Source organism: Natrix helvetica (assembly GCF_964273705.1).
Source record: "Natrix helvetica genome assembly, chromosome: 3".
In the NCBI taxonomy this organism is placed as follows: domain Eukaryota; kingdom Metazoa; phylum Chordata; class Lepidosauria; order Squamata; family Natricidae; genus Natrix; species Natrix helvetica.
Window position 1 is genome coordinate 48,637,932 of NC_138549.1, and position 26,371 is coordinate 48,664,302.

At 42.7% G+C, this 26,371-nt stretch overlaps 1 protein-coding gene across 1 annotated transcript in view; it reads left to right on the forward strand.

Moving 5' to 3' along the window:
- The first annotated feature begins 518 nt into the window (after positions 1–518).
- Positions 519–26,371, forward strand: part of PPEF1 (protein phosphatase with EF-hand domain 1) — a 90,077-nt gene continuing 64,224 nt past the window's right edge. Inside the window, exon 1 of the mRNA XM_081945997.1 lies at positions 519–645. The gene's annotated coding sequence lies outside the window, so the exon portion shown is untranslated. The remainder of the gene's footprint in view (positions 646–26,371) is intronic.

Below are 26,371 nucleotides of genomic sequence, written 5' to 3' on the forward strand. Positions count from 1 at the left end.
CACTTCAAAAATAATAAGACCTCCCCAAAAATAAGGCCAAGTGCCTTATTTTGGGGGAGGTCTTATTTCTGTGCCAAGTCAACAGAAAATAAGTCTGTCTTATTTTCAGGGAAACACTGTGCAAAATACTATATGTAAAGAATAAAAATCAAAATGTCCTGTTTTTATTTTACTTTAGATCTGTATTTTGTTAATGTTATGCAAGCTGCAGCTTTGCTTTTCTATCCTAATTAGTTGTCTGGATAAAGAGGTTTATACATTCATGAATATAAGTTAATTTCTCAATTGTAGAGCAGTTGATTCAAAAAGTAATTTGTTCATTCTCCTTTGCAGTAAACATACTGTAGAAGGGAGGGGAGAAGAGTACATCTATACACATTAGCTGAATTCCATTTACTTAGCTATCTGATTGAAATAAACAAGCTTTCAGTGAAACTAATACCCTTCTTATCTTCACAGGACAAATTGGAATGGTTACTTTGGAGCAGTAATGGCGAACTTTTTCGGCACCAAGTGCTGCTTCTTTCAATTATATTGGAAGCAATATAAATTTGGTCTATTGCAATATGTTGCACAGGAGGTAGTCCATGAAGATCATTTTAGAAGCTATGGTGGTCCAGAATGCAATGGTCTGAATAGTAACAGGTAAATTTCATCTTTAGATTTTTTACCATCTTCAAAGCGCTCCATGGCACAGGACCTAGTTACCTGCAGGATCGCATCCTACCGCATACATCCCTGCGACCAATTCGCTCTCACAGGGAGGGACTCCTCCGGGTGCCGTCCACCAAGCAATGCCAACAGGCGGCGCCTAGGAATAGAGCTTTCTCTGTGATGGGCCCAACCCTCTGGAATGACCTCCCCCCCGATATTAGAACTACTACCGACTTCCGCTCCTTCCGACAAAAACTTAAGACTCACCTGTTTCAATTAGCCGGCCTGGCCCATCTATAGTTCCCCTCTTACCTCCTGGCGGATATTTTTATCTGGGATAGTTTTTAGGGTTAATGTTTTTTAAATTTTTAAAATTTTAATCTAACTTAAACTAAATCTATACAGTGAACTATTGCTACCTCCTCCAGTCCTATATTTATTTTATTTATCTTATATTTATACTATGTATATTTATTGTTCAATTGTTTTAATATGATTGTACACCGCCCCGAGTCTCTTCTGAGAGAGGGGCGGTCTAGAAATTGAATAAAGTTAAGTTAAGTTAAGTTAAGTTAAAACCCATCTTTGTTATTATATATAACTGTTAGATGGGGTGAATGGATGAGGCAGACTCAGGCTTCAGCAACAAACAGCTCTTTATTTAGTGACAACTATGTACAATCCAGCAAAGGCTCTGTCTGGCAGCAGCTCTTTTATAGGGAGCTGTCAGACATCTTAACCAATAACCTTTGAGTATTTTCCCACCAGATCAGAGGACTTTGGTGGAAACTATCATACTGTCTGCCAGTATGTAACACCCCTCCCCTCTTAGTTGGGATCGTCCAGCTTGTAATGTACTTACGCAGGTAGGCGGGCTTTCTGGTGACTCATCCATACCTGTGTAGTTCAGTCAGTGCTGGATCTTCAGTCAGGTCGAGACGAACCTGTTGTCTCTCTGGCTTCGCCTGGTGAAAGCTCCTGGAACTTTCCATGGGCGCGGCTGGAGTTTCTGGATCCAGTTCGCTCGGAACTCACTGCTGCCCTGCAATTTCACCAGATAAGTACCCCGGTACCTTCGGGCTTGAGAAGTCTGTGGAAGGAGTGAATTCGTGCTTCTTTTGGGTAGGTTTTGGCAAACCCGTGCAGGAGTTACCTCTGGTTGCCTAAGGTTGGATTGGGAGAGGCAGCCACGGAGTTGGTCAATGGGCCGCCTCCAAGTTCTACCGTCCTCGAGCTCCAATTGATACAAGCAAGGTCCGGTAATTCCTGTAACCATGGCAGGAATCCAGAGGGCCCCCCCCCCAGTGTAGTTGTGGGCGTAAACTCGATCCCCTACACTAAAGTGTCTAATTTTGCCAGTCAAATCTGGGGGCGCCGCGGCAGAGTAGTTAGGGTGTAGCCGGTCTAAGAGCAATCTTAGCCGTTGATCCATTAGAAGCTCATAGGAGCTTCTACCAGTGGTAGCACTTGGCGTGATGTGCTGAATGAGGAGGAATTGATCAACCCATGTTTGCCAATCTCCCGGCCTCATCCTAGATAGGGCTTCTTTAGCCGATCGCACCATTCTCTCTGCCTGTCCATTACTGGCCGGATAGAATGGAGCAACCAGGGCATGCCTGATTCCCTGCGAAGCTAAGTAAGTCTTAAATTGCATGGCCATAAATTGGGGCCCATTGTCAGAGACTAAGTCGTAGGGCAGGCTGTGAGTAGAGAAAAGTCTCCATAGTACCTTGATGACCGCTTCTGCCGTGATAGTGGTCATGAGGACTATCTCTAACCATTTTGAGTAGATGTCCACAACCATGAATACTTAGCTGTGAACTGAGTCCACAAAGTCCATGTGCACCCTAGACCAGGGTGACTGAGGTCGCTCCTACTCCCTAGCGGGCACCTCTGAGGAAGCTGGTCTGGACTCCTGGCACGGTGTGCAGGTAGCCACCCATTCCTCAATCTCCCTATCCATGTTAGGCCACCACACGTAACTCCTGGCCAAAGATTTCATCCAGACAATTCCCGGATGCCCTACGTTCAAAGCCTCTAATACTGCAACTCGCAGTTTTGTTGGAACAACGACAAAGTCCCCCACACAGTAAACAACCATTGACAACAGACAGTTCATTCCTTTTAGCAAAAAACATTTTAAACTCTGGCTCAACCAGCCCACCTCCTCCACACCCAGTTCAAAACCTGTTTCAGAGTCCGGTCTTTAGCTGAATGGTGGGCGACCTCACTGGAGGAAACAGGACCAGCCTCAAGGCAGTCTATGAGTAGGACTGGTGTCTCAGGGGTTGGATCATCAAGCAGTTCTGGTAGAGGGCATCGGCTGAGGCATGCCCCAATGTAGTGCCAGGTCGATGGATGAGGTGGTACCTGTAGGCCACAAGGAAAATAGTCCAATGAGTCATTCGCAGTGACAGCGATGGCGGGGTAGGCTGGTCCCCAGCCAGCAGGCCCAGAAGTGGTTTATGGTCCGTGATGATTTCAAAATCACGGCCATATAAGTACTCATGGAACCATTTTATGCCAGCTACTGAAGCCAGAGCCTCATGGTTCAGTTGACTGTAGTTCCACTCGGCAGCTGACAGGGTTCTTGAGTAGTAGGTGATGGGCGCCTTGATTCCATTGGGCATGCGGTGGCTGAGGACGACCCTGACGCCAAACGGGGAAGTGTCACAAGTCAACACAAGTGGCAGAGTCTGGTTGTACTGGACCAGGAACGTGTCCGCTGACAGCAGTCTTTTCACCGCAGCAAATGCGGCAGGTTCAGCTCTGCCCCAGGTCCATTTCACCTTCTTGCTGAGGAGTCGATGCAAAGGCTCAGTAACCATGGCTTTCTGTTTAAGAAAGACGCTGTAGAAGTTAAGGAGTCCAAGGAACGCCTGGAGCTCGGTCTGATTGCGAGGTGTAGGGGCATCCTGGATTGCTTTAATTTTTTTGTTTGTGGGGTGAATCCCAGAGCCGTCGATGAGGTACCCTAGGAATTCAACCCTTGGCACATTAATTTGGCATTTTTCTTTTTTAAGGTGGAGATCTTTTTTGCTAATTCTGGTCAAAACAGCCCTAAGTCATTTGAAAGGTTGCTCTTTATTTACAACTGTACCAATATTTTGTCAAAATAGGGGATGACTCCTGGTATCCCCTGCAAAAGCCATTCCATGATGCTTTGGAACAGTCCAGAGGCAATACTAACACTGAATTGCCGCCGGGTGCATTTAAAGGCACCCCTATGCATCACAATGGTTTGGGCCTGTTGGTATGTCTGGGCCATGTCCAATTTAGCGAACACTTTTCCGGGGCTTAGTGAATGTAGTAAATGCTGTACAATGGGTACAGGATAAGCGCTTTGTTGTAAAGCTTTATTTATTGTGCACTTGTAATCCGCGCAGATACGGACTGACCCATCAGGCTTGACCAGGGTCACTATAGGTGTCTCCCAGCGTGCATCATCTACCAGCTCTAGGATTCCCTGGCCAATTAACTTGTCCAATTCGAAATCAATTTTGGGGCGGAGAGCGAAAGGGACTCTCCTGGGTTTAAGCCTAATAGGGGTTACGTTGGGGTCCAAATTAAAAGAGATTGGAGTCCCCACATACTTACCTAGACCGGTGCCAAAGACGTCCTCGAACACCTTAAGGAGCTCTTTGATGCTCTTGTCACAAAAGGTCATCCCCAGGCCCAGGGATTTAAACCAGTCTAAGCCTAGGAGGCTTTGCAGGACTCAGCCGACCACCGTCACAGGAAGCAGTCCGTCGAAGGACTTGAATTACACTCGGAAAGTGCCTTGGCCCAAAACTGGGATTCGGTTCCCCTGGTAGTCAGCTCATGTGTAGGTCTGGAACCCTCAGCTTGTGCCTCCTCAGGTTGGTGACAGCCTTCTTAAACATAGCCCAGGACATAATGGTCAATGATGACCCTGTGTCAATCTCCATGGAGCATGGAGATCTCTCAAGGAGGAGGATGACCCTCAGCTTTTTAGCCCGCAGCGTGCGTGCTTGATCAATGGTGGTCTGGAAAGCTGCACCAGATTCTGCCCCATGCTGTTTTGGCCGTGGTTGCCATGAGTCTCTTCTTGACGGTTTCGGGTGTGCAGGTTGGCCCTTTGGTTGCTTTGGTGCTGTAGGGAACTCGCTTCTGCTGACCCTGGCAATGTGCCCCTTTCATTCTCAGCATTGGCAGATGGTGTTCCCAGAAGCGGGAAGCCGATCTCTGGTGGTTTCCTCCACAGCTGGTGCAAATTTCCGCGCCGATTCTTTGCGGTCAGTGTGCATGCGGTAGATGTCGTCCTCGCTGTCTGAAGCTTCCGGCTCTGTAGTCTTGTGATGCACCTCCGCAGTTTTGCACGCACTCTTTGGGCTGCGCTGCCTCTGCAGTGTCTCCGTCGACTTGGTCGAAGACTCGTTAGCCCTGGCTTCGTCCAGGGCGGTTTGTAGAGTTAGGTTCGTTTTGGCGAGCAACCTCCTCTGTAAACTAATGTCCTGAACACCACAAATAATTCTATCCAGCAAGAGTTCATCTAAGTCCCTGAACTCGCAGTAGGCCGCAGCCTTCCGAAGTGTGGCAACATATCGATTGATTATTTTGCCTTCCTTCTGGTTGCGGAGGTTGAACTTGGTCCTCCGCATGTATTTAACCAGTCTGGGAGCATAGTTGTCCGCAGCGTCTGTTGTAGGACCGACCAAGTGACCAACTGGATCAGTGTTGGTTCGGACAACCGAGTCTTTAGCCATCTCAAATATGTCTGGTCCACAGTAGCTCAGGAACATTGCTTTCTTCCAGCCTTTGGACAGGCCCAGGACGTCATTGGCTTCAAGGAAGCATTCGAATCTCATCATATACGAGTCCCAGTGCTCGGTGGTTGGGTCATACGGAGCTGGTGGGGCGTGCGTAGTCATCTTGTCTCGGCAAGCGGATTTGAATTAGCTGCATTAAGATGGCTGCTCGATGCCGTACTTTGCTCCGGGCTGGATTGACTCGCTGGATTGTATTTGCTCTTTTTGGTGCCTAGTTGCCTTCCAATCCCATCCTCATCACCAGTTTTAGATAGGGTGAATGGATGAAGCAGACTCAGGCTTCAGCAACAAACAGCTCTTTATTTAGTGACAACTATGTACAATCCAGCAAAGACTCTATCTGGCAGCAGCCCTTTTATAGGGAGCTGTCAGACCTTTCAACCAATCAGATTTGAATACTGTTCCCGCCGGAACAGAGGACCTTGGTGGAAAATACCATACTGTTTGTCAGTATGTAACAATAACAAGATGCTAAACATACATAATGTGCTTTCGTCCTGTTTTCCCCATAACAACAATCCTGTGAGATGAGTTGGGCTTAGAGACAGTGACTGACCCAAAGTCAGCCATTTTGCCCAGTTAACACCTTTACTTTGGGAGTTGAATTAATGAGCAATTGGATTCTGTGTATAATTTATGGTGCTGATTGGCACGATTACAACCTATATAGTTCAGGATCTGGATATCTTTGGGGTTTTCAACATGCCTTCCATCCATCTAATTAGAGAGTTCACTTTGTGTCCCTACTTTAAATAGTTCTAAAAGGGTTATCAAAACGCACAAACATAGTTTTTTTCCTATTGCTTCCCCTTCCCAGGAACATCATCTCCCTTAAAATCAGATGATTGCCAAGGCTGTTTGGGATAGGATTGGGGTTTTTCTCTGCTGTAAGCAAAGTAACAAATTATTGACTAAAAATACTTAAATCCAAACTAGTTACTATTTGGAATCAAACCAATATCGTGGCAGAGATGCAGCAAAATGGAGTACTTCATAGCTCTTTCATTACTATACCAAATTGGAGCAATCCTAATTATTTTCATTCTAGAGCTAAAGCTTTACAAAGCTATGGTTCCAAATATACTTCCTGTTTATTTTCTCTCTGTTAAAGGGCTTTGAGATACTTTGCTATTCTTACTTGCATCAAGCAAAGATAGCATTTTATCTCTCCTCTAGAAAATACATTTTCTCTGTTCTTTATTTTGCTAATGTGTTTCTTTCCATAATTAAGCCTCATCTCATATTTCATTGTGCTAGGAAGTAGACCTTTCTCTCTGAGATTCAGGAAGCTTGGCAACAACAGGGGTACATTAGTGTGCCTGGCTGTCTTAGCTGCTTTTCCTATCCGTAGTACAGAACCTTTTTTTTTCTAGACTGGATGAGGGAGAGGAGGAGTTTACCTTCTCACTTCTACTATGCGGAATCTGGATGTGAGATCTATCTATCTATCTATATAAATGCAAAAGAGGTAAAGGTATACCCCCGAGGAGGCAATTGAAGGGTCTATTGATTTCATGCCGTATTCCATGCAGTCAGCCTGGAAACAAGATTTGTTTACAAAATCTCTTGATGCATTGGAAGAAAGCAGGTAATTTCTGGGTGATTTGTCGGGGAGGGCAACTATATCTGTTAATGCTTGCTTTTGCCTGGAGGTGGATGGGTTTTATGTGTCAAAACAAATCAGCCTATGTTGAGAAAAGAAATACACAGTCCAACAAACTATGATGCTACACACCAGCCCTAATTCTCTTGGTGCAGCTGGAATTTGTCTAAATAAATGTTTCTGGGATATGATTTGGATCAAGACAAATTGTGATAGAAGATGATGTTGGTGGTGTGAAACGTAATTATTGTTGCTTTTAATAGGATCTTAAAATACACTTGTTAATCATACCAAATTTGAGATTCCTTTGTATTTCTGGGTGCTATTAGCTTATATATTCAGCTGCATATGCAGGGATTTACCTGCCCACTTGGGCCCACAAAATGCTGTATATTTCATGGCTGTGTTTTGCGGGAAAAGGAATGGTAACAGATGCTGCAACTAATAGCACAGAGCAGAAGTTGTGAAAAGAAGTATACCTGTCAGAATGCCCTCTTGTTTGCCACCATTAAAAGATACACCCTTTTCTATGTTGCATCTGATTGTTTACTCAGAGGAGATCTGGCTTGCAATACAGTACTGCCTCTTTCAATTTCTTTGTTTGAAATCTGACAATTTTGATTCTTATTCCCCACCCTAGGATTTTAGAACTACTATTGAATGGATTTTTGGATCCTCCAAATAATTCTATCAAGGCAAATGGTTGGTTTTTCATGACTTACACATCAAGCCGTTCTTAAAAACCAAGCAAGCTTCACTGAATTTTAATTCTAGATTTTCTGTGGAAAAAGATGACATTCATTAAAACAATAATCATTAAGTTATTTCTTCCCAATCAGTGATATATTTTTTCCTTGCTTCAAGATAAAATTCAATTTGAATTATTAGTGCTAATATTTTAAAATATTATCAGAATAATGTACCTCCAGATTTGCATTAGATTTGCTTTTATTTCAAATTTAATTATGTTTACCTGCGGGCATGGTAAAAAAAAGTCAAGATGGCGCCTAGAGGATAGGATTAAATCTTGCTGTTTTACATGTATCTCATATTTTAAAAAAACAGGGTTTCATCTATTCAGCCTCATTCTAAGTTTTGTCCCCTTAGAATGTTAACTCTAATCAATTTCACGGTGAATATTTTTACACATTTCTAAACTGGTATTTGCGTAGTTGCAGATGAGGTGGATCCAGTATGGAATACTCAGAAGGAAGAATGGAACTTATACGCATAGTAGTCTTACTTTATTTGTAAAGTAAATTACATAGTTTTAACCCATAGGATCTCCCATGAGCCTCCATTTTTAAAGAAATTATGTTTGTTAAAGACACAAAATATATGAGTGTTCAGAGGTGAATGCTTGACTATTCTTTGAAAGCCCATACTATGCTAAGTCAACCCTGAGCTACTGCATCAGTCTTATAAGCTATACCAGAAGTGGGTTGCTGCCAGATCCAGGGCGAACCAGTAGTGGCAGTGGCAGTGGTCCTCCCACCCTCCCGCATGCTTCTGTGCATGCGCAAAAGTGTTGTGCAATCGCACGCACACACACATATGAGTGAACCGGTAGTAAAATAAATTGCAACCCACCACTGAGCTATACTATGTAAAATATCCATCCACTATGGTTGACAACAACCTGATGGCACATAATACGTAATAAATTGGTACAGTACAGTGGCAAGATGAAATTGACTTTCTTCTGTCTGAAACATACCAAAAACATGTCCTAAACATGCAATTTGTTAGGAGTAAAATCACTTGATAAGATTTATTCTATAAATTGCGTCTTAGCATTCAGCCTCAATATTTTTTTCTTGCCTTGGATAGTAATTCATTTCCCTTGTTACCTTTCTTTCTAGATAGCTTAAAATCATTGTCTTCCTTTCCTGCAAAAATCTTTTTCCACTCAATAAATAAATAAACTCATAACATTGTTAATCATGGAATTTGGCCTCTCCCTTTGTTTTAATTCATGATGCCTAATCCTGCATCATGTCAGCTTTTTTCTCACCATTGAAAACAGTGTATTTTCTACCCTCTATCAATCAAGCAACTTCCTCTGCTATTGACATATTTCACTACAATCTATGTGTATCAGTGGTGAGTTCTGGATCCCGTTCCAACCAGCACATGGACGTGCACAGTGCGTGCGCAAGTGCGGTGCACGTGCATGCGTCGTAGCTGCCAGCAAAGCTTCTGCAAGCCTCTGCGACACTCCAGCTGCTCAGGGAGTGTCACGCAGGTGCTGTATGCGCCATGCGCCTGCACGGAAGCACCGAAGGCTTTAAAGAACAGGTAAGGAACGAGGGCAGGTGGATGGGCCCTCCGGAGCACCATACCAGAACGGTACCTGGTGCTCAAGGCAGGTTCTGGTACGGCCATACCGGGAATACCGCCTGCAACCCACCACTGATGTGTATGTAGTTCTCAAGTACTAGAAAAAAAAGTATTTCAAAATCATTACAGAAACTTCTAGTCACAAAACATTAAATACCCTTGTTGATTAAAATTGCACATATGTATATGTATTACAATTTATGTAATTTAGTATTGTTTTTTTCTGTTTTGTCTTCAAGAAGGACATCCGTTTGCAATGGAGTCTTTGTTTTAGGGGAGTTTTGTTGAATTTTGATTTATAAATAAACTGGTTTTGGGGAATACTTATATTAATGTATAAATATAATTCCTTCACTAAAAGAATTCTACCAAGCTCAGTATACTCATCATATATATCAGTGGTGGGTTTCCTACATGTTTGGACCGGTTTGGCCGAACCGGTAGTGGTTTGGCCGCCTGGGTTGCTGGAGCTGGCAGCGACCCATGCCTGCCAGGCCCAGAACCGGTTCCGGGTGCAGCGGCACCATCTTGTTTTTCAATTCTGTGCATGTGCTGAACAATTTTAATTGTGCTGCACATATGTGTGCAGTGTGCATCAAGCACATGTGCATGTGCAAAGCATATAGACACACAAAGCACACACCACACGCAAAGTACACACATGAGCAAACTGACAGTAATGCCTGCTGGAACCCACCACACACACACACACACACACACACACACACACCTAAAACTAGAAATTATTTTTGTTAAAAATTAATTAGAAAATAATTGTTAAGCTAAAAATAGGTAGCTAAAACCAACTGAACTTATTTTAAAACATTGCATAATAATGTAATATCCAGAGAGAGAATGAGATAGAGAGAATTTTAAATTATTAATTGTATTTATGTATTTATTGAAATTTAAATTGCATTTAAATTTTAAAGTTGCCATTTCATAAGCATAACATTGTAGTGATTGACCTAGAAATCCTTAGTTGCTGAGCAACCTTATTGTTCGTTGAGACTGAAAGGGCAGCTAGGCATTATTTTTAGCCTAATATAAACCACATTTCTTTCCATTTCTTTTTTGTACATTTAAATTCAAAAGTCAACAAACAATTGATTTTAAACATGCTTGCTTATCCCAGTGATTTAAATTTGTAGAAATGTTGCACAATCAGCAGAAATCATGATGATGTCATGCCTACCATAATGTAATTACAGCTCATGGCATCATTGTGCAAATGTTATGAAACATGTTATTTGTATTAATCATGATATGTTTGAATAATTTACTTCCTTTATAAATTACATTGCGATGCACATATCACCTGTTGCTTGCTACCATGTAAGTTCATTTGTTGGTACATTTAGAACTGTTAAGATCAAATAAGACTTCTGTAAAAATCATGATCATTTTTTAAAGACTTGTAGATGCTAGTTGTCAGGTTGCTCTAACTTCTGTCAAGTAAATTGATATAATAATCAGAAAAAATGTAATTAAATGTTGACTATCTTAATGTCGGTTTTAGAAATTTTTTTGAGTATAATATAAATATGTATATATTTAGTTGGGAGTCATTCTAATTTGACTTGTATCCTCCTAATATGATTGTCAGATAATCTGCAGTGCTTTTCAAAGCCAGACATAAACTTCACTTTATCCAAAATGTAGTTGCTCTGCTACTAAAAGAACCAGCCAAAATGTCAAGAGTGATTCACTCTTTTACCTAGTTACTTCTTCACTCTTACCCTAACAACAATTGAGAGTGGGGTGGTTGAAATGTCTGGGGTGGGAATGGAATGCCAAAACTCTGTCTGCAGATTAAGAGACCCTGCTGACTCCCCCAAGGTTACTCAGTGTAGGTGTTTGAACAATGCAGGCAGTTCCCATAACAAAAAGAACATATTCAATTGGACAATGCAATGAACTGAGGGGGTTAGTCAGTGGGGGGAAAAGAAGCTTAACTATGTGGGCTTTTCAATGGGAAACTCAGAGCTGGTTTCGCTTCTTCTGTGCCAATGAAGTATATTCAATAAAGTTTTACTTTTTAGGAGAAACAATGTCCCAGGGGTTCCTTTTTTGGATTCACTAGCTGGACAGCTGACATTAAACCAGCTCTCCATCTACTGCAGCCTACCTGGACCCCTCCAGGAGAGTTGCGATATCAAGATGTTGGCAGTTGACAAGAAATCAGATGGCAGGGCGAAGGAGAGAGAAGCCCCCCTCTGGGAAGCACCAACAACAGCCCATGCAGGGCCTGGGGACCAGTTGATTGGCACCCTAAGCAGGGGGCTAGAAGCTGGAGCAGCCATCCTACTCCAGCCAAAGGGGCAATGAGCAAGTGGTATGAGGAAGGTAGTGGAGTCAGAGAACTCACTGGTTCCTCCCGGAGTTATGGTGGTCCGGGGAAACAAATGTAAAGCCAGGAGGGCAGCCAAGTGGGAAGAATGGTGAAGTGGAAGTTCCCAATCATGACCCGCAGCTCAATGGAACAGCTCAAAAGTTTGGCGGATTAGAGGTCTGGGAGGCCATTTCACTGAGGTCTGGAATGACGGGAGCTGGAAGGGGGATTGCCAAGCCTCTGACTGCCTCATTTCCTTGCTCTGCTGCAACCAACAGTGTCGAGCCTGACTGGAGCGATGGGATCCATGCAGCAGGAGGCAGCAGCATCCTCCCTCTGGCAGGTCTGGGGCAAGCTCTTCTTTCCCCCATGTTGATAGGAGCCCCCACACAGGTGGTCCCACAGGAAGTGGGGCTGCCACCAGGCTACATGCTAGTGAAACAGTACCCCGAATCCCCCCCCCCCCGGCAACATTTGATGCCCAACCTGAAAAGCTGGCCTATTTCCTGACTCAGGTGTGGAATTATTTGGAATGGTACGAAGCAATGAACCCTGACAAGCACTCCCATCGAACCTGGAAGGGGGTGCTGTGAAGTGGTTGGTGTCGCTCTATGATGAGCGAGCCCCAGAGTTGATGAACATGGCCACCCTCATGCAAGAGATGTCACACAGGTTTGAGGACTACAGAGACCGACCAAGCAGAGGCCAGAATCTGCTCCATTCTGCAAGGGAAGTGGCCATTTGCGGAGTACATTTGGGAGTTCTGTAGCCTGGTAGCCCACCTGAGGGGGTAGCCTGAGCTATCAGACTGGGACAGTCTGAACTGGGAGCTGTACCAAAACTGCCTACCCCGAGGGGTGTCTAACTACCTCTGGGAAAGGGTACCAACTGGTCACTAATGTGGAGATAGACCTGATGGAGTACTGTCAGCATGCTGCTCATGAGAGTCATCCCTGCTGAGTAGCTGAAATATGCCCCACTGCTGATGGAGGGAAGGAAGGTGCTCCTCTGGTCCCCAAGGAGAAGCCCTGCTGAATCCCAGGAGCTGGCTTCTGATGAGGGAAGGAAGGCCACCAGGCAGCCACGGGGCGGACTGTCCTGATCCACATCCACTATCTGCATTGCAGTCTTGGCTAAAGGCAAAGAAACCACTAGCAAAGCCAAAAGAAGTGGCACAGCAAGTCATGGGGCTCTCTCCCCAATCCAGTGAAGGGGAGAGAACTCCAACCTCTGATAAGTCAGGCTTGGTCTTTACAAAAGTGACAGTGAGGAGGAAGGTGACCCAATGGTAAGTGGCACTATCATCCTACTTGAGTGGCGATCCTAGTGCCCTACTCAGGAGTAAAGAGCACCCTCATGGCTCTATTCGACTTGGGATGCACCCAGTTCCTGGTCAGCTTGCTGATGATGGAAAAGTTGGAGCTAAAACTCAGGAAAGTAAGGCGACTCATGGGATTTGAAGAGCTAGATGCTTCCCTTACGGGAGGGGAGTGCCAGTGACATTAACGGAGCCAAGGACTTTAATGGAGCCAATGAGCTTAAGGCTGGGGAATCACATAGAGACAACTATTTTATTATAGCCCGCCCGACTAGCCTGGCTGAACAAGTGGAACCCAGCAGTAGATTGGGACAACAAGAAGTGGTGCATGAGAAAGAGAGGAGCTAAGCAGCAGGAACTGGGGAAAACATCAGGTGCCAGCCACGAGCCTGCAATTAGCAGAGTGAAAGTGGAGCCAGTAAATATGCTAATGGAGAGGAAGGGGTTAGAGCCACTTATCCCAAAGGAATACTGTGATCTTGTTGAGGCGTTTAGTGAGAGTCGGATGTGCTGCTGACCCACCGTCCCATGAACTGTGCCATTAAAATTATGCCAGGGGCTAAATTGACATCCAGGGAGATGGAAGAACTCAGAGGTTCAATAGATAAGAACTTGGCTTCATCCAGCCAACCAATTTGAGGGTGACAGCAAATCATCTCAGACTGGGGAGTACAGTTTACTGCAAAATTCTGGTGGGAGTTTTTGAACTTGATAGGTTCATCTCAATGCCTTAGCTCTGCCTCCTCCCATCACTAATGGAGTAGCAAAGCAAGCTAATTCAATGGTGGAGCAATATTTAAGATGCTATGTAAACTATCAGCAGACCAATTGGGCTCAACTGCTGTGTTAGCCAAAGTGGCTTACAATAAGTTGGTACATAGCATGGGTTTTACCCCTTTTAATGTCACTACAAGGGCTGAATTTGTAACCATGCTGGAGCTTCCCAAGGAACCCCATCCCCCGCAACACTGGCTGAGTGGCTGGACTCTCTGAGAGGTACATGGATTACGGTGCTCAAAGCACTAGAAAAAGGAAGGAAGGCCCAGAAAAAGCAAGCAGATTGAAAGAGAGTCCCTCAAAGAGAGTTTAAGATGGGCGATACAGTGTACCTGTCCACAAAATATCTAGACCTAAAGCAGCCCTGTAAGAAGCTGGGCCCCAAGTATATCAGTCCTTTCTTTCCTCATTGTATGGATTATTAATCCGATGACAGTGGAGCTTCAAATGCCAAAGAGTCTTAGGTGGGTCCATCCAGTGTTTCATTGCAGCCTGCTAAAGCTCTTCCAAGACTCTAAACTGAGGCCAGTCAGGGGACCCCCTCTGCCTCCAGTCCTCATTAAAGGGGAGGAGCACTACAAAATTAAGGAAATCCTAGTCTCTAGACACCACAGGGAAAAAATTCAGTACCTTGTATGGTGGAAAGGTTACCCCATGGCAGATGCAGAGTGAATGGCAGCAAGGGACGTTAAGCATCTAAGCTAGTAAAGACATTTTATTCCAGATACCCGAAATGACCAAAGTAGTATATTTTGTAAAAGGAGGAGTTGTTCACACTTATGTATGTTTGTATTTATTCCAGATGTATCCTTTCAGGGGGTCAGCATATCAAGAGTGATCCACTCTTTCACCTAGTTATTTCTTTGCTCTGACAACAATCAGGACTGGGGTGGTTAGAATGTCTGGGATGGGAATGGAATGCCAAGACTCCATCTGTAGATCGTGAGACCCTGCTGCCTCTCCCAAGATCATGCCGTGCAGATGTTTGAAAGGTGCATGCAGTTTTCCTTAACAAAAGGAGCATATTCAATTGGACAATGCAATGAATTGAGGGGGTTGGCCAACAGGGGAAAATTAAGTTTAACTATGTGAGCTTTTGCGCAGGAAATTCAGAGCTAGTTTCACTTTTTCTGTGCCAATGAAGTATATTCAATAAAGTTTTACTTTTTAGGAGAAACAATGTCCCAGGACTTCCTTTTTTGGATTCGCTGTCTGGACAGCTGACACAAAAGTAACATCATGGTAGTTTTAAAACAGTTGTGCTGGATGAGTTCTGTTCCAATTCAGAATCTTAAAGATTTGGAGGCTGCATTTCTCCTACATAAGCCCATCCAAGCATTTTTAAAGGATCTTCTTCAGATGCTTCTCCTGAATGTGTATAAAGAGGTGGTCTTTAGAACATTCTACCAAGTAAATTTGCATTAATTGACTGATGTTATGGGCAGAGACCAAAACAAACATACTGAAAGTCAGTAACAACAAACATTGTAGATAAATGAATGTTTCTGCTTACATAAGATGGTTATCAAAGTAACCAAAATCACTAAAACAATTGAGGACAATGGGAATTGTAAGAAATTTAGACTTTTCTCGAGATATCTTTTGTTCTGAGCTAGTGTGAGAATGAGTTCAAAAAGGTGTTACTAGATCAACTCACCACAAAGAGGTGGAATAATGCAGAGACATAAAATATACTTTTTCATCTGGCGAGGAGGGGCAAAGTCTCGATTGTTTCAGGTGACAGTACATATTTTAACTCTCTGATGATGCTAGTCTTTCACGGGACATAAAACTGCCCTATAACCATAGAGTAGCTACAAATAATTTAATATTTCTAGTGGTAAAGCTCTGTGGGACTCTGTGGAAGCTAGAACAGGTTCTGGTTCTGGTTTCAAAAGGAATTCAGTAGGCAGCAGGGCATTGATAACAAAGCTTCCCAAATTAGTTTGGACCACCACTACAGAGCATATTGTATGTTGGGATGATAATAAATTTGCTCATAGGGTTTTTAGACAAAGACAAAGATTGTCGTAACATATAATTTGAATTAGTGTTCTTGCTGAGGCTTATTTACTTTTATTTTTGTCAATACATTTTAGTCACTTTAGCATTTGAGAACTCATAAGAACACTGGCCCTTGTTTCTGGTATTTCAATATGTTTAATTATGTGTTTTATAAGTGTAAATATGTGTTTTATATAACTTACATAATTATTTAAAATCAATTTAAAGGTACTTTGTATTGCACATCTTGGATTGGCATTGCATTACAGGGGGAACCTAAATATTTAAAACAAATAAATAATACATATTTAATTATTATTTACTAGCACTTTGCGGACATAAATATATAATAATGGGTAATATCCAGTGGTGGGTTTCAAAAATTTTTAGAACCTATTCTGTAGGTGTGGCCTGTTTTGTGGGAATGGCTTGGCAGCCATGTGACTGGGTGGGAGTGGCTTGGCAGCCATGTGACTGGGTGGGAGTGGCTTGGCAGCCATGTGACTGGGTGGGAGTGGCTTGGCAGCCATGTGACTGGGCGGGAGTGGCCAAGTCAGTATCACTGAATTCTTTGCCCCAATGAATGACCTACAAAAAGAAGATATAAAAAAAGGAAAATTATTATTTTGTGCACTAACCTACTTAAATAAGAATAAAATAAGTACACAATACAATAAAAGAGCTACTTACAGACGGAAGATAACTGTCCTTGCTGATCTTCAATATCACTGACCACCTTGCTCCAATGACCTGCACAAACAAGAGACACAGAAATGAACTATTCAATTGCATGCACTGTATTAGGATGAAACAAGCACACAAAATAATAGAGAAGGAAGATGATTGTCCTTTTATGTGTCTTCAACATCACCGACTGACCACCTTGCTCCAATGAATGGCCTGCACAAAGAGGAGACACAGAAATGAACTCTTCAATTTACATGCACTGCATTACGATGAAACCAGCACGCAAAACAATAAAACAACTACTTACAGGCTTCCGGTGGCACCGTCGGCGTTGGAAGACGCTCCCTAGGGAACGCCAGCCCCGTGACTGCGTAAGCTGCTAGAACAGCGTAAATCAGCTGTCTAGCAGCTTGAAAACTCCCCCCTCAGGAAAAGTGGGGGCGAGCAGGCGGGAGAGGGTAGAGCTCCCCGGGACCCCCAGGAGAAACTCTGGGGTGCGAAGGGTGAGAGCTCCCCAGAAGCCCGACATAGCTCCTCTTCCGTGGCGCTTCTGCTTTTGCAGAAACGAAACGTCACGACCACCCCTGCTGTCAATGTTTAATTCTATATTTGATTGATACGCAGGCAGAGCAAAACAGGAGGGAATGTAATTGTAAGTACAAACCTTAATTCCGATGTAATATACTTCCCTCTGTGAAGACTGTGAAGACAAAGGGATTTAAGATGGTGATTGAATAATAAAGGATGTGTCGAAAGTGAAACCAAAAAGGGACGGCACTTGTTAACTGCTTGCTAACGATGTTAAAAGACTCAAGAGTTTAAGATCAAAGAAAACAGTATTAGTTAACAAATCTGGGGGAATAGGTGAACTTTTTGGACTCAATAAACTGGCTGTTGAAAAGTTTGTTTGAATATCTGGAAATGGCTTCAAAACAAACAAAACTAAGCCTTTCCAAGAGTGCTGGAAATTCCCCAGCCCAGACACAGAAATTACAATCTTTATTACCCCCAATAGAAACACAAACTCTGACACTTGAGGCTCTCCAAAATGCATTAAAAGACCAAGCCGTTGTTTTGGAGGAAAAGATTTCAAATGCTTTTAAAGATGTGTCTGAGGAAATGTCTGGAATTAAGGATTTAATCCAAACCGGTAATCAACAGATTAGGGAGGACATTGTAGATGCATTTAAAGGTCTACTTGGTTATGTAACATCTCTGGATGAGAAGGTGGAAGAAATTAATTAGCCTAATATCAAGTTGGAGAATAAACTTGAGGAAGCACAAAGCAAAACCAATAAATCAGAGGCAGAAGTTACAATGATACAATACAGAACAATGGAATTTGCCTTAAGAATAAGGGGTTTGAAAGAACATAACCAAGAAAATCTGAGATATATTTTTGCTGAAGCTTTCGCTCAATTAATTTGTCTTCTTCACCCTAGAAAGATAACCAAAGGTAGAGTGTGCCTGGCAGATCGATAAAATTTACCGTGTCAATTCATTGATTGCCAGACAGAGGCAACTACCAAGAGATATTGTAATTTATTTTGTCACCAGGAAAACTAGGAATGAAATATTACAAGCAACTTACAAAAAAAAGTTACAAGTGGCAGGACAAGACATGGTAGTATTGAAGGAAATCCCTCCAAAAATGTTGAGATCCAGAAAGGGTTATGCATTTTTAGTGGACGAATTTAGAAATTGCCAGATACTATTTAGATGGGAGGCCCCAGCCGGATTGGTGGTGAATTATCAAGGTGAAAGATATCATCTTAACACAGTTTGGAAAGCAAGAGATTTCTATAGCAATGTATTAAAGGCTGGATACCCCCCATCCCCAGGAGCTAGAGGAAGAAAAGAAACAGGCGAGACCAGACAGCAATATATTCAGGTACAAGCGGGAGCTGCTCAAGCTCTGGACTTACCTGAGGAGATGGAAGAAATTATGGAACAAAGACAAACTCAAGCGGCCACTAAACACAAAGAGCAAAAATTAAAGATGCAGCAAGCCCAGACAATAATCCAAGAAATTACAAATACAAACACAGAAGCTGTGAGGGGAGCAAAACCGAAGGTGAAATCCTAGCAAGATTTCCAGGCAGCTCTTAGAAAGCTTCAGGGAGCTGAAGATGACAATTAAATTTCTAACCTGGAACGTTAATGGTTTAAATTCACCACAAAAAAGGAAAAAAATATTTCACTATCTGAAACAATTTAAAAATGATGTAATTTGTTTGCAAGAAACACATATTAGAACACAGGATCAGAAATACTTGATGAACGCAAGATTGGGACCATACTTTGTGGCATCTGCTCCAGAGAAGAAAAATGGTATAGTTATATACTTAAGAAAAGATTTAAAGGCTGAATTAATCGAAGCAGATCCCCAAGGAAGATATATTGCAATCGAACTACTAATAGAAGGAAAGAAAACACTCTTAACAGGAGTATATGCTCCCAATCAACAACAAGAAAATTTTTACAAGTTGCTTCATACTAAATTAACATAATGGGATTATAGATTGTGTATACTATTGGGTGACTGGAATGGAGTACTGGACACCATCAAAGACAAGAAGAGACTACTGGAAAATAGTCAAACACGAACAAGACTCCCTAAATCCTTTTTTGAATTGATGGATGATATGGAACTGAGAGACATTTGGAGAGAATGGAAAGTTAAAGAACGGGACTTTACTTTTTAAATTTCCGATAGGCATCAATCCTTTTCCAGAATTGACTTCATACTAATTACAAATGATTTACTTTCTAGGGTGAAGAAGACGAAGATATGCCCGAGAACCCTAACAGATCATAATCTGGTTTGAATGGAATTGAAATATAGAGAGGGATCCAGGAGGTCTTGGAGGTTAAATGAAAATTTATTTAGATATGAGAGAAATGTTATAGAATGTAAAAAAATATTGAAAGAATATTTTGCTTGTAACATGCATAAGGGGACATCGATGGAAATGGTTTGGGATGCAAGCAAAGCTTACATGAGAGGTGTCTTAATAAATTTGAACAATCTATATAGGCACAGACAGGGGGAAAAACGAAGGGAATTAGAAGAAGAGATAAAAAAGAAAGAGCAGGGGCCGACTTCCGGTAGCCGAAGGTGACGGACGTGTGCGTCCGCCGTTCGCTGTTTTGGGGGCTCCCCTTAAGTCTAGGGGGAGCACAGGGTGCCTTGGAGGGGCGCCCTGCCATAGGGGCGGCTTGCTGGGACCCCCTGGAACTTCTGGTTTGTGCATTGGGTTGTTTTTCGCCCTCCGGAGCTTCAGGGAAGCCTCTGGAGAGTGAAAATGAAGACCAAAATCAGGTGGCATGTGCACGCTGGAGCTAACGGCAATACCTCATGTGCCCTAAGAAATGGCTCCATGTGCCACCTGTGACATGCATCACAGTTCTAGGTTATCCAGGTCCAAAATTTCAAGCCTAGAGGCATAAGGTATTTTATCCTGAGCTGATGTGGTTCCCATCTTCAAAAAAGGGAAAAAATTAGATCCAGGAAACTACAGACCTATCAGCCTAACCTCAATACCAGGAAAGATTCTGGAAAAAATAATCAAGCAACGAATTTGCGAACACCTAGAAGCAAACAAAGTAATAGCCAAAAGCCAACATGGATTTGTCAAAAACAGATCATGCCAGACTAATCTTATTGCATTCTTTGATAATGTGACAAAATTAGTGGACCAGAGGAATGCCGTTGATATAGTTTACTTGGACTTCAGTAAGGCTTTTGATAAGGTAGACCATAACCTACTACTAGATAAAGTAGAAGAATGTGGGTTAGACAGCATCACCACCAGATGGATTGGTAACTGGCTGACCAACCGCACTCAACGTGTAGTTCTCAATGGAACTGCATCTACATGGAGGGAAGTATGCAGTGGAGTACCCCAAGGCTCTGTTTTAGGCCCAGTACTCTTCAACATCTTCATCAATGATTTGGATGAGGGAATAAATGGGGAACTCATCAAATTTGCAGATGATACCAAGCTGGCAGGAATAGCCAACACTCCAGAAGATAGGCTTAAGATACAGAAGGATCTTGACAAACTTGAACATTGGGCACTATCTAATAAAATGAAATTCAATGGTGAAAAGAGTAAGGTTCTACATTTAGGCAACAAAAACGGAATGCACAGGTACAGTATAGGTGATACCTTACTCAGTAGTAGTAACTGTGAAAGGGATCTTGGAGTCCTAGTGGACAACCATTTAAATATGAGCCAGCAGTGTGCAGCAGCTGCCAAAAAAGCCAACACAGTTCTAGGCTGCATCAACAGAGGGATAGAATCAAGATCACGTGAAGTGTTAATACCACTTTATAATGCCTTGGTAAGGCCACACTTGGAATACTGCATTCAGTTCTGGTCGCCACGATGTAAAAAAGATGTGGAGACTCTAGAAAGAGTGCAGAGAAGAGCAACAAAGATGATTAGGGGACTGGAGACTAAAACATATGAAGAACGGTTGCAGGAACTGGGTATGTTTAGCTTAAGAGAAAGAAGGACTAGGGGAGACATGATAGCATTATTCCAATATCTCAGAGGTTGCCACAAAGAAGAGGGAGTCAAACTATTCTCCAAAGCACCTGAGGGTAGAACAAGAAGCAATGGGTGGAAACTAATCAAGGAGAGAAGCAACTTAGAACTGAGGAGAAATTTCCTGACAGTGAGAACAATTAATCAGTGGAACAGCTTGCCTCCAGAAGTTGTGAATGCCCCAACACTGGAAGTCTTTAAGAAGATGTTGGATAGCTATTTGTCTGAAACGGTATAGGGTTTCCTGCCTAGGCAGGGGGTTGGACTAGAAGACCTCCAAGGTCCCTTCCAACTCTACTATTGTATTGTATTGTATTGTATTGTATCCTGTTATCCATTGTCTCTAGTCTGTGTTTCTTAATGGACAGGTATTGTTTCCACTGTTCTCAATGAATGGGGTTAAGGTCATGTCCTGTCCTTAATCTTCACATCCATCACCTGGATGTGGAGATGTTTTGTTTGTGAATAGGCACATTAAGAAAAACTGGGGCTACTTTCTGCTTCTAAGAACATGTTTCTCCATTTCTCCTTTAGGAAAATATAATATTCTGTCTCTTTTAATATTCCCCAAAATATTTTATTCTTCGGGGGAGGGGGATTCCCACAGGCAAATTGCTCACCTCTAGCTCTGCAGCCTGATTCCTAACAGGTCCCATACTGATACCAATCTGTGGTCTAGATCATGGATGTCAAACTCAAGGCCCGGGGGCTGGATCCAGCCTGTGGGGTGCTTAAATCTGGTCCGCAGGGCCCGCCTGGAAATCACAAAGGACCGGCCCACAGTACCTCTGCTGGCCAAAACAGGCCATGTGTGAGTGTGTGTGTGTGCGCGCATGGGGATCATTTTTGACCCCCATGGCCTCCTACAGCAGTCAAAGCCAAAAATGGGCTGGGGGGTGTTTCTGGCCTTTTTTTGTCCCCACAGCCTCCTATAGCAGTCTGTCATTCAAAAACAGGCTGCAGGGGGAACATTTTTGGTCCTCACAGCCTCCTATAGCAGTCACAGCCAAAAATGGGCTGTGGGGGTGTTTTTGGCCTGTTTTTGGCTTCCGTAGCCTCCTATAGCAGTCTGGCATCCAAAAATGGGCTGCAGGGGGAACAATTTTGGTCCTCATGGCCTCCTACAGCAGTCTGGTGGCCAAAAACAGTGTGCTTAAATCTGACCCGTGGAGCCTGCCTGGAAAAATAGGCAGTGGTGTGTGTGTGCAGGGACCATTTTTGGCCCCCACGGCCTCCTACAGCAGTCATAGCCAAACATGGGCCGTGGGGAGCGTTTTGGCCTGTTTTCAGCCCCAAGGGTCTCCTACAGCTGTATGGCAGCCGAAAACAGGCTACGGGGTGGGGGCGTTTTCAGCTCATTTTCAGCCCACATGGCCTCCTACAGCAATCATGCCCAAAAAGAGCTGCGGGTGAGAATATTTGGGCCGTTTTTGGGCGCCCAAGGCCTTCTACAGCAGTCTGGCAGCCAAAAATGGGGTGTTTAATTCTGGCCCACAGGGTCCTCCTGGAAATAACAAAGACTATTCCACAGTGCCTCTGCTGGCCAAAATGGGCCCCTGAGGCCTCCTACAGCCCATTTCTGGCCCCCACAGCCTTCTACAGCAGTCTGGCATCCATAAATGGGCTGTAGGGGGAACGTTTTTCCCCCCCACAGCCTCCTACAGCAGTCATGGCCAAAAATGGGCTATGGGGGGCATTTTTGGCCTGTTTTTTGCCCCCAAAGTCTCCTATAGCAGTCTTGCGGCCAAAAACAGGCTGGGGTGATGGTGGTCTCGATCATGCACCATATATGCATGGAGGAAAATTAGTTGCCCAAAAGAGATGACAGAACCAGTCACGACTAGGGAGCAGCTCCTATTGTCCATAAAACTCTTTTCATTTAAGGAGGTTTTTATAGGTTGAACAATAATAAACCTATTAGATATATTAGGTCATTCTAATAGATAGTACTGATTTGGTTCTGTCATTGGTACAACAGGAATATATTTCACATTTGAATTAAGTGAGTTTAAAAAAAAATTATCAGTGTCACATTAATTCTAGCAAGATTTGTTTATTGCAGCTTATTGACTACCACAGAAAAGCATCAATTAAAAAAGCATGCCCATATTTAGGAACTGAGGAATTCAGAAGGCCTCTTGAGTTCTGGAGTATACAAACACCACCTTTAGATGAAGCTGTAAACATTGTAGTATATGGTGACTGCTTCCATATAGCTGCTTATTAATTCCTTCTTCCTGAATTCATTTGGCCTGTTGCTTCATTATTTTTGTTAAGTTTTGATAGCATAGCAAAAAAATAATACCTGAAACCGTGTTAGGTGAAATCTTTTTTATTTATTTATTTACATTGTGATGTAATAAGTGCAGATATATAACATGACAGATAATCAGGATGAAGATTTTTGAGGGACATAGAAGCTTTGGGAAAGAAACAGTTGATCTTATGAAATTTTGCAGATTGTGGAAATGGGAGAAATATATTTGTGCTTTAGAAGTGAAAGAAAATAATTGTTGGGAGGAAAATCCATCTGGCTCAGTTCCAAGCTGGGAGAAAGACACTGAAAACATGGAGGCTGATTGAAAAGATGGTTTATTCATTAAACAGAACCAAATGTGATTCTGGGCAGCTGACACAATGGAGTGGAGAATGGGGGAGTTTATACCAGAGGTGGGTTTCTCCCGGTTTTACTATTCGCTTCACATGCACAGAAGAATTTACAGCGAACTGTGCACACACACACACACTACTAAACAACATGCTGGCAATGGCATCGGCGAGCAGGGAATTGGTTCGGGGGCATGGCCAGTCTGGGTCGCTGCCGGTTCTGAGACCCAGGCCAAAATACCATTACTGGTTCAGCCGAACTGGGCCAGACCAGGAGCAGCCCACCTGTGCAAGAACATGTCCTTTAATATTCTATTGGCTGTTGTCAGATTCCTATGGGGGTCATGTAAGGTTGATGTAGGGGTCATGGCTGTCTCTATAGACAAAAGAGGAAATGCAAATCCTAGGTGTTTGTCTGAGCTAATTTTGTCAGCCTTTTGTTTGTTGCTTATCTGAGTTTCTGTCTTGATCCAGTCTTTCTGAATGGATTATCAAATCTGCATTTCTAAAAGCTGGCCTCCTCAATTTCTGCTTGGGGCAGGGAAACTGGGACTGGTTTCTGAATAGGCTGGCCCAATCTTTCTTAATGGGCACAAAATATCTGCTGGGGGCTATTAAGGAAGTTTGAGTCTGCTTTCTGTCTTTCAGAGCATGTTTTCTCCATTTCTCCTTTAGGGATAGTATAATATTCTTCTTTTTTAATATTTCCCAAAATATGTCATTCTTCTGAGGGGAGGTGGGAGGTGTTGACTTTCTACACGATGTAAGAGAAAGTGAGGCACTCAACAAAAAATATTATTTTTTAAAAATGTTTTGATTCTACCTTAAAGCAGCAACTTACTATTTTCAGAACTAGTGTGAAAGCCAATGTGCTATGGCAAGGTTAGATTTAAAAATATTAGAGACTGATAAGCATTGATTTAATTGAAGGTGAATCCTTACCTTTGCAAAGTAACCAACTAACTGCTAATTGCAGCACTCTTATATAGACAGGAACAACATTATAAGGGAAACTGAATTTCAGAAGTAGACCAAAAATGAGCTTTGAAATTGCTTCCATGGTCCATGAGTAATTACTAAATTATGCTGTTCCTGCTCCTGGTCTGATCTGGCAATAGGGTAGCCAGGCCTAAATCCAGAGGTGGGCTTCAGCCAGTTCATACCAGTTTGGGTGAACTGGTTGTTAACTTTTTGCCCAGTTCAGAGAACCAGCTAATCCTACCTCTGGCTGGCCCCTCCCACCCTGCTCCGCCCCTCCCAGAAGTCCTCCCACAGCCCGTTTTGAAATTCCAGGTTAATGCAGGAGGCCTTCCAGACCCAAAATGGGACGCAAAGGGGGTGTGTCTTGCCTTCCAAGATAGTGCAGGAAGCATTCCAGGCCCAAAACCTCTGCTCTAGGGTGAGTTGGGAATGGGGAGTTTGGATTATGATTGTACGTAGGAACCAGTAAAGGAGGAATGGAAAAATCCCTATGTGTAGATCAATGTTTTTCAGTCTTGACAAGTTTAGGATGGGCGAACTTCATGCTGCCTGGGGAATTCTGGGTATTGAAGTCCATGCACCTTGAAGTTGCCAAAGTTGAGAAGCATGGGTTTACACTAGAGTTTAGGATTTTCCATTCCTATTTTATTTAGAGTTTGGTACAATTAAATAAATCAGCTGTGGTTTCATTAACAAATAGTGATTAAAGCAATATGAACCATTACTGGACTTTTTGTGAGAAACTGAAATTAAAAGTTGATCTGGGCTTTGATAATTAAATAAGGGATTACGGAAATAATGTAGACAAATGTTAATCTTACAATAAGAGTTTGATATATATATATTTGATATATATATTATTTTTTTGTACCAAAGAAATCTGGAAGTCATTCTTTTCCGTTTTCCTTCTTTTCCTCTTTCTTTCTTACATTTTCACTATTTTTCTTTCCTGAGCATTTTCTTTTTTTCAAATCTGTTTTTTATTTGTTTATCCCTTAGCTTTGTATTTTTTTTTTATGTATGAAGGATCAAATGCTCAGCCATTATAATTCTATATTCCTTATTTATAGAAATCATATCAAAATTTTGAATGAAATCCACTGGGAGCCATCTCATATAACGCAGGCTCTGAGTCCCTCTAATTAAAAGGTGTTTATCGATTGAAAAGAATATTTCTGGCTTCGGGTTGAACTGTGAGTTCCTTGGTGCTCTTGATGGTTTTCTTGCAGATGTTTCATTACCAAACCAGGTAACATCATCGTGGTGATGGCATCCATAAATGGCATCTTATTTTCATATACTAGTGACTTACCCTGTAATTGTTGCTTCACAAAAAGTTCCTTCACAAAGTGTTTTGATTTGTGCAGGGTCTCTACAGCCTCAGGCAGAGAAGGACTATTCTGCACCCCTCCCTTAAATGTTCTTTAAAATACAGAGTTTCCCAGCATTCTTTTAGGAACTTCCAACAGGCAAACTGTGGTTACTCATCCTAAAATGAATCCTCTTTACCTGGAGCTTCAAAATTTGCTGTTTGCTGGGGAGGTTTGTAGCTAAAAGTCAGTCTACATTTAGTCTACATCTGACTTTGGGGATATTTCTTCATAACCAAACAAAAGTGTATTTTCTGTGCAGTTCAAACCCCTCGCTCGCTGGATCTGGATGTCACAAAGCAAAGCCCACATTTGGTAATTAACCCCAATGTCCCGTTTTGACTAGCAGAGTACT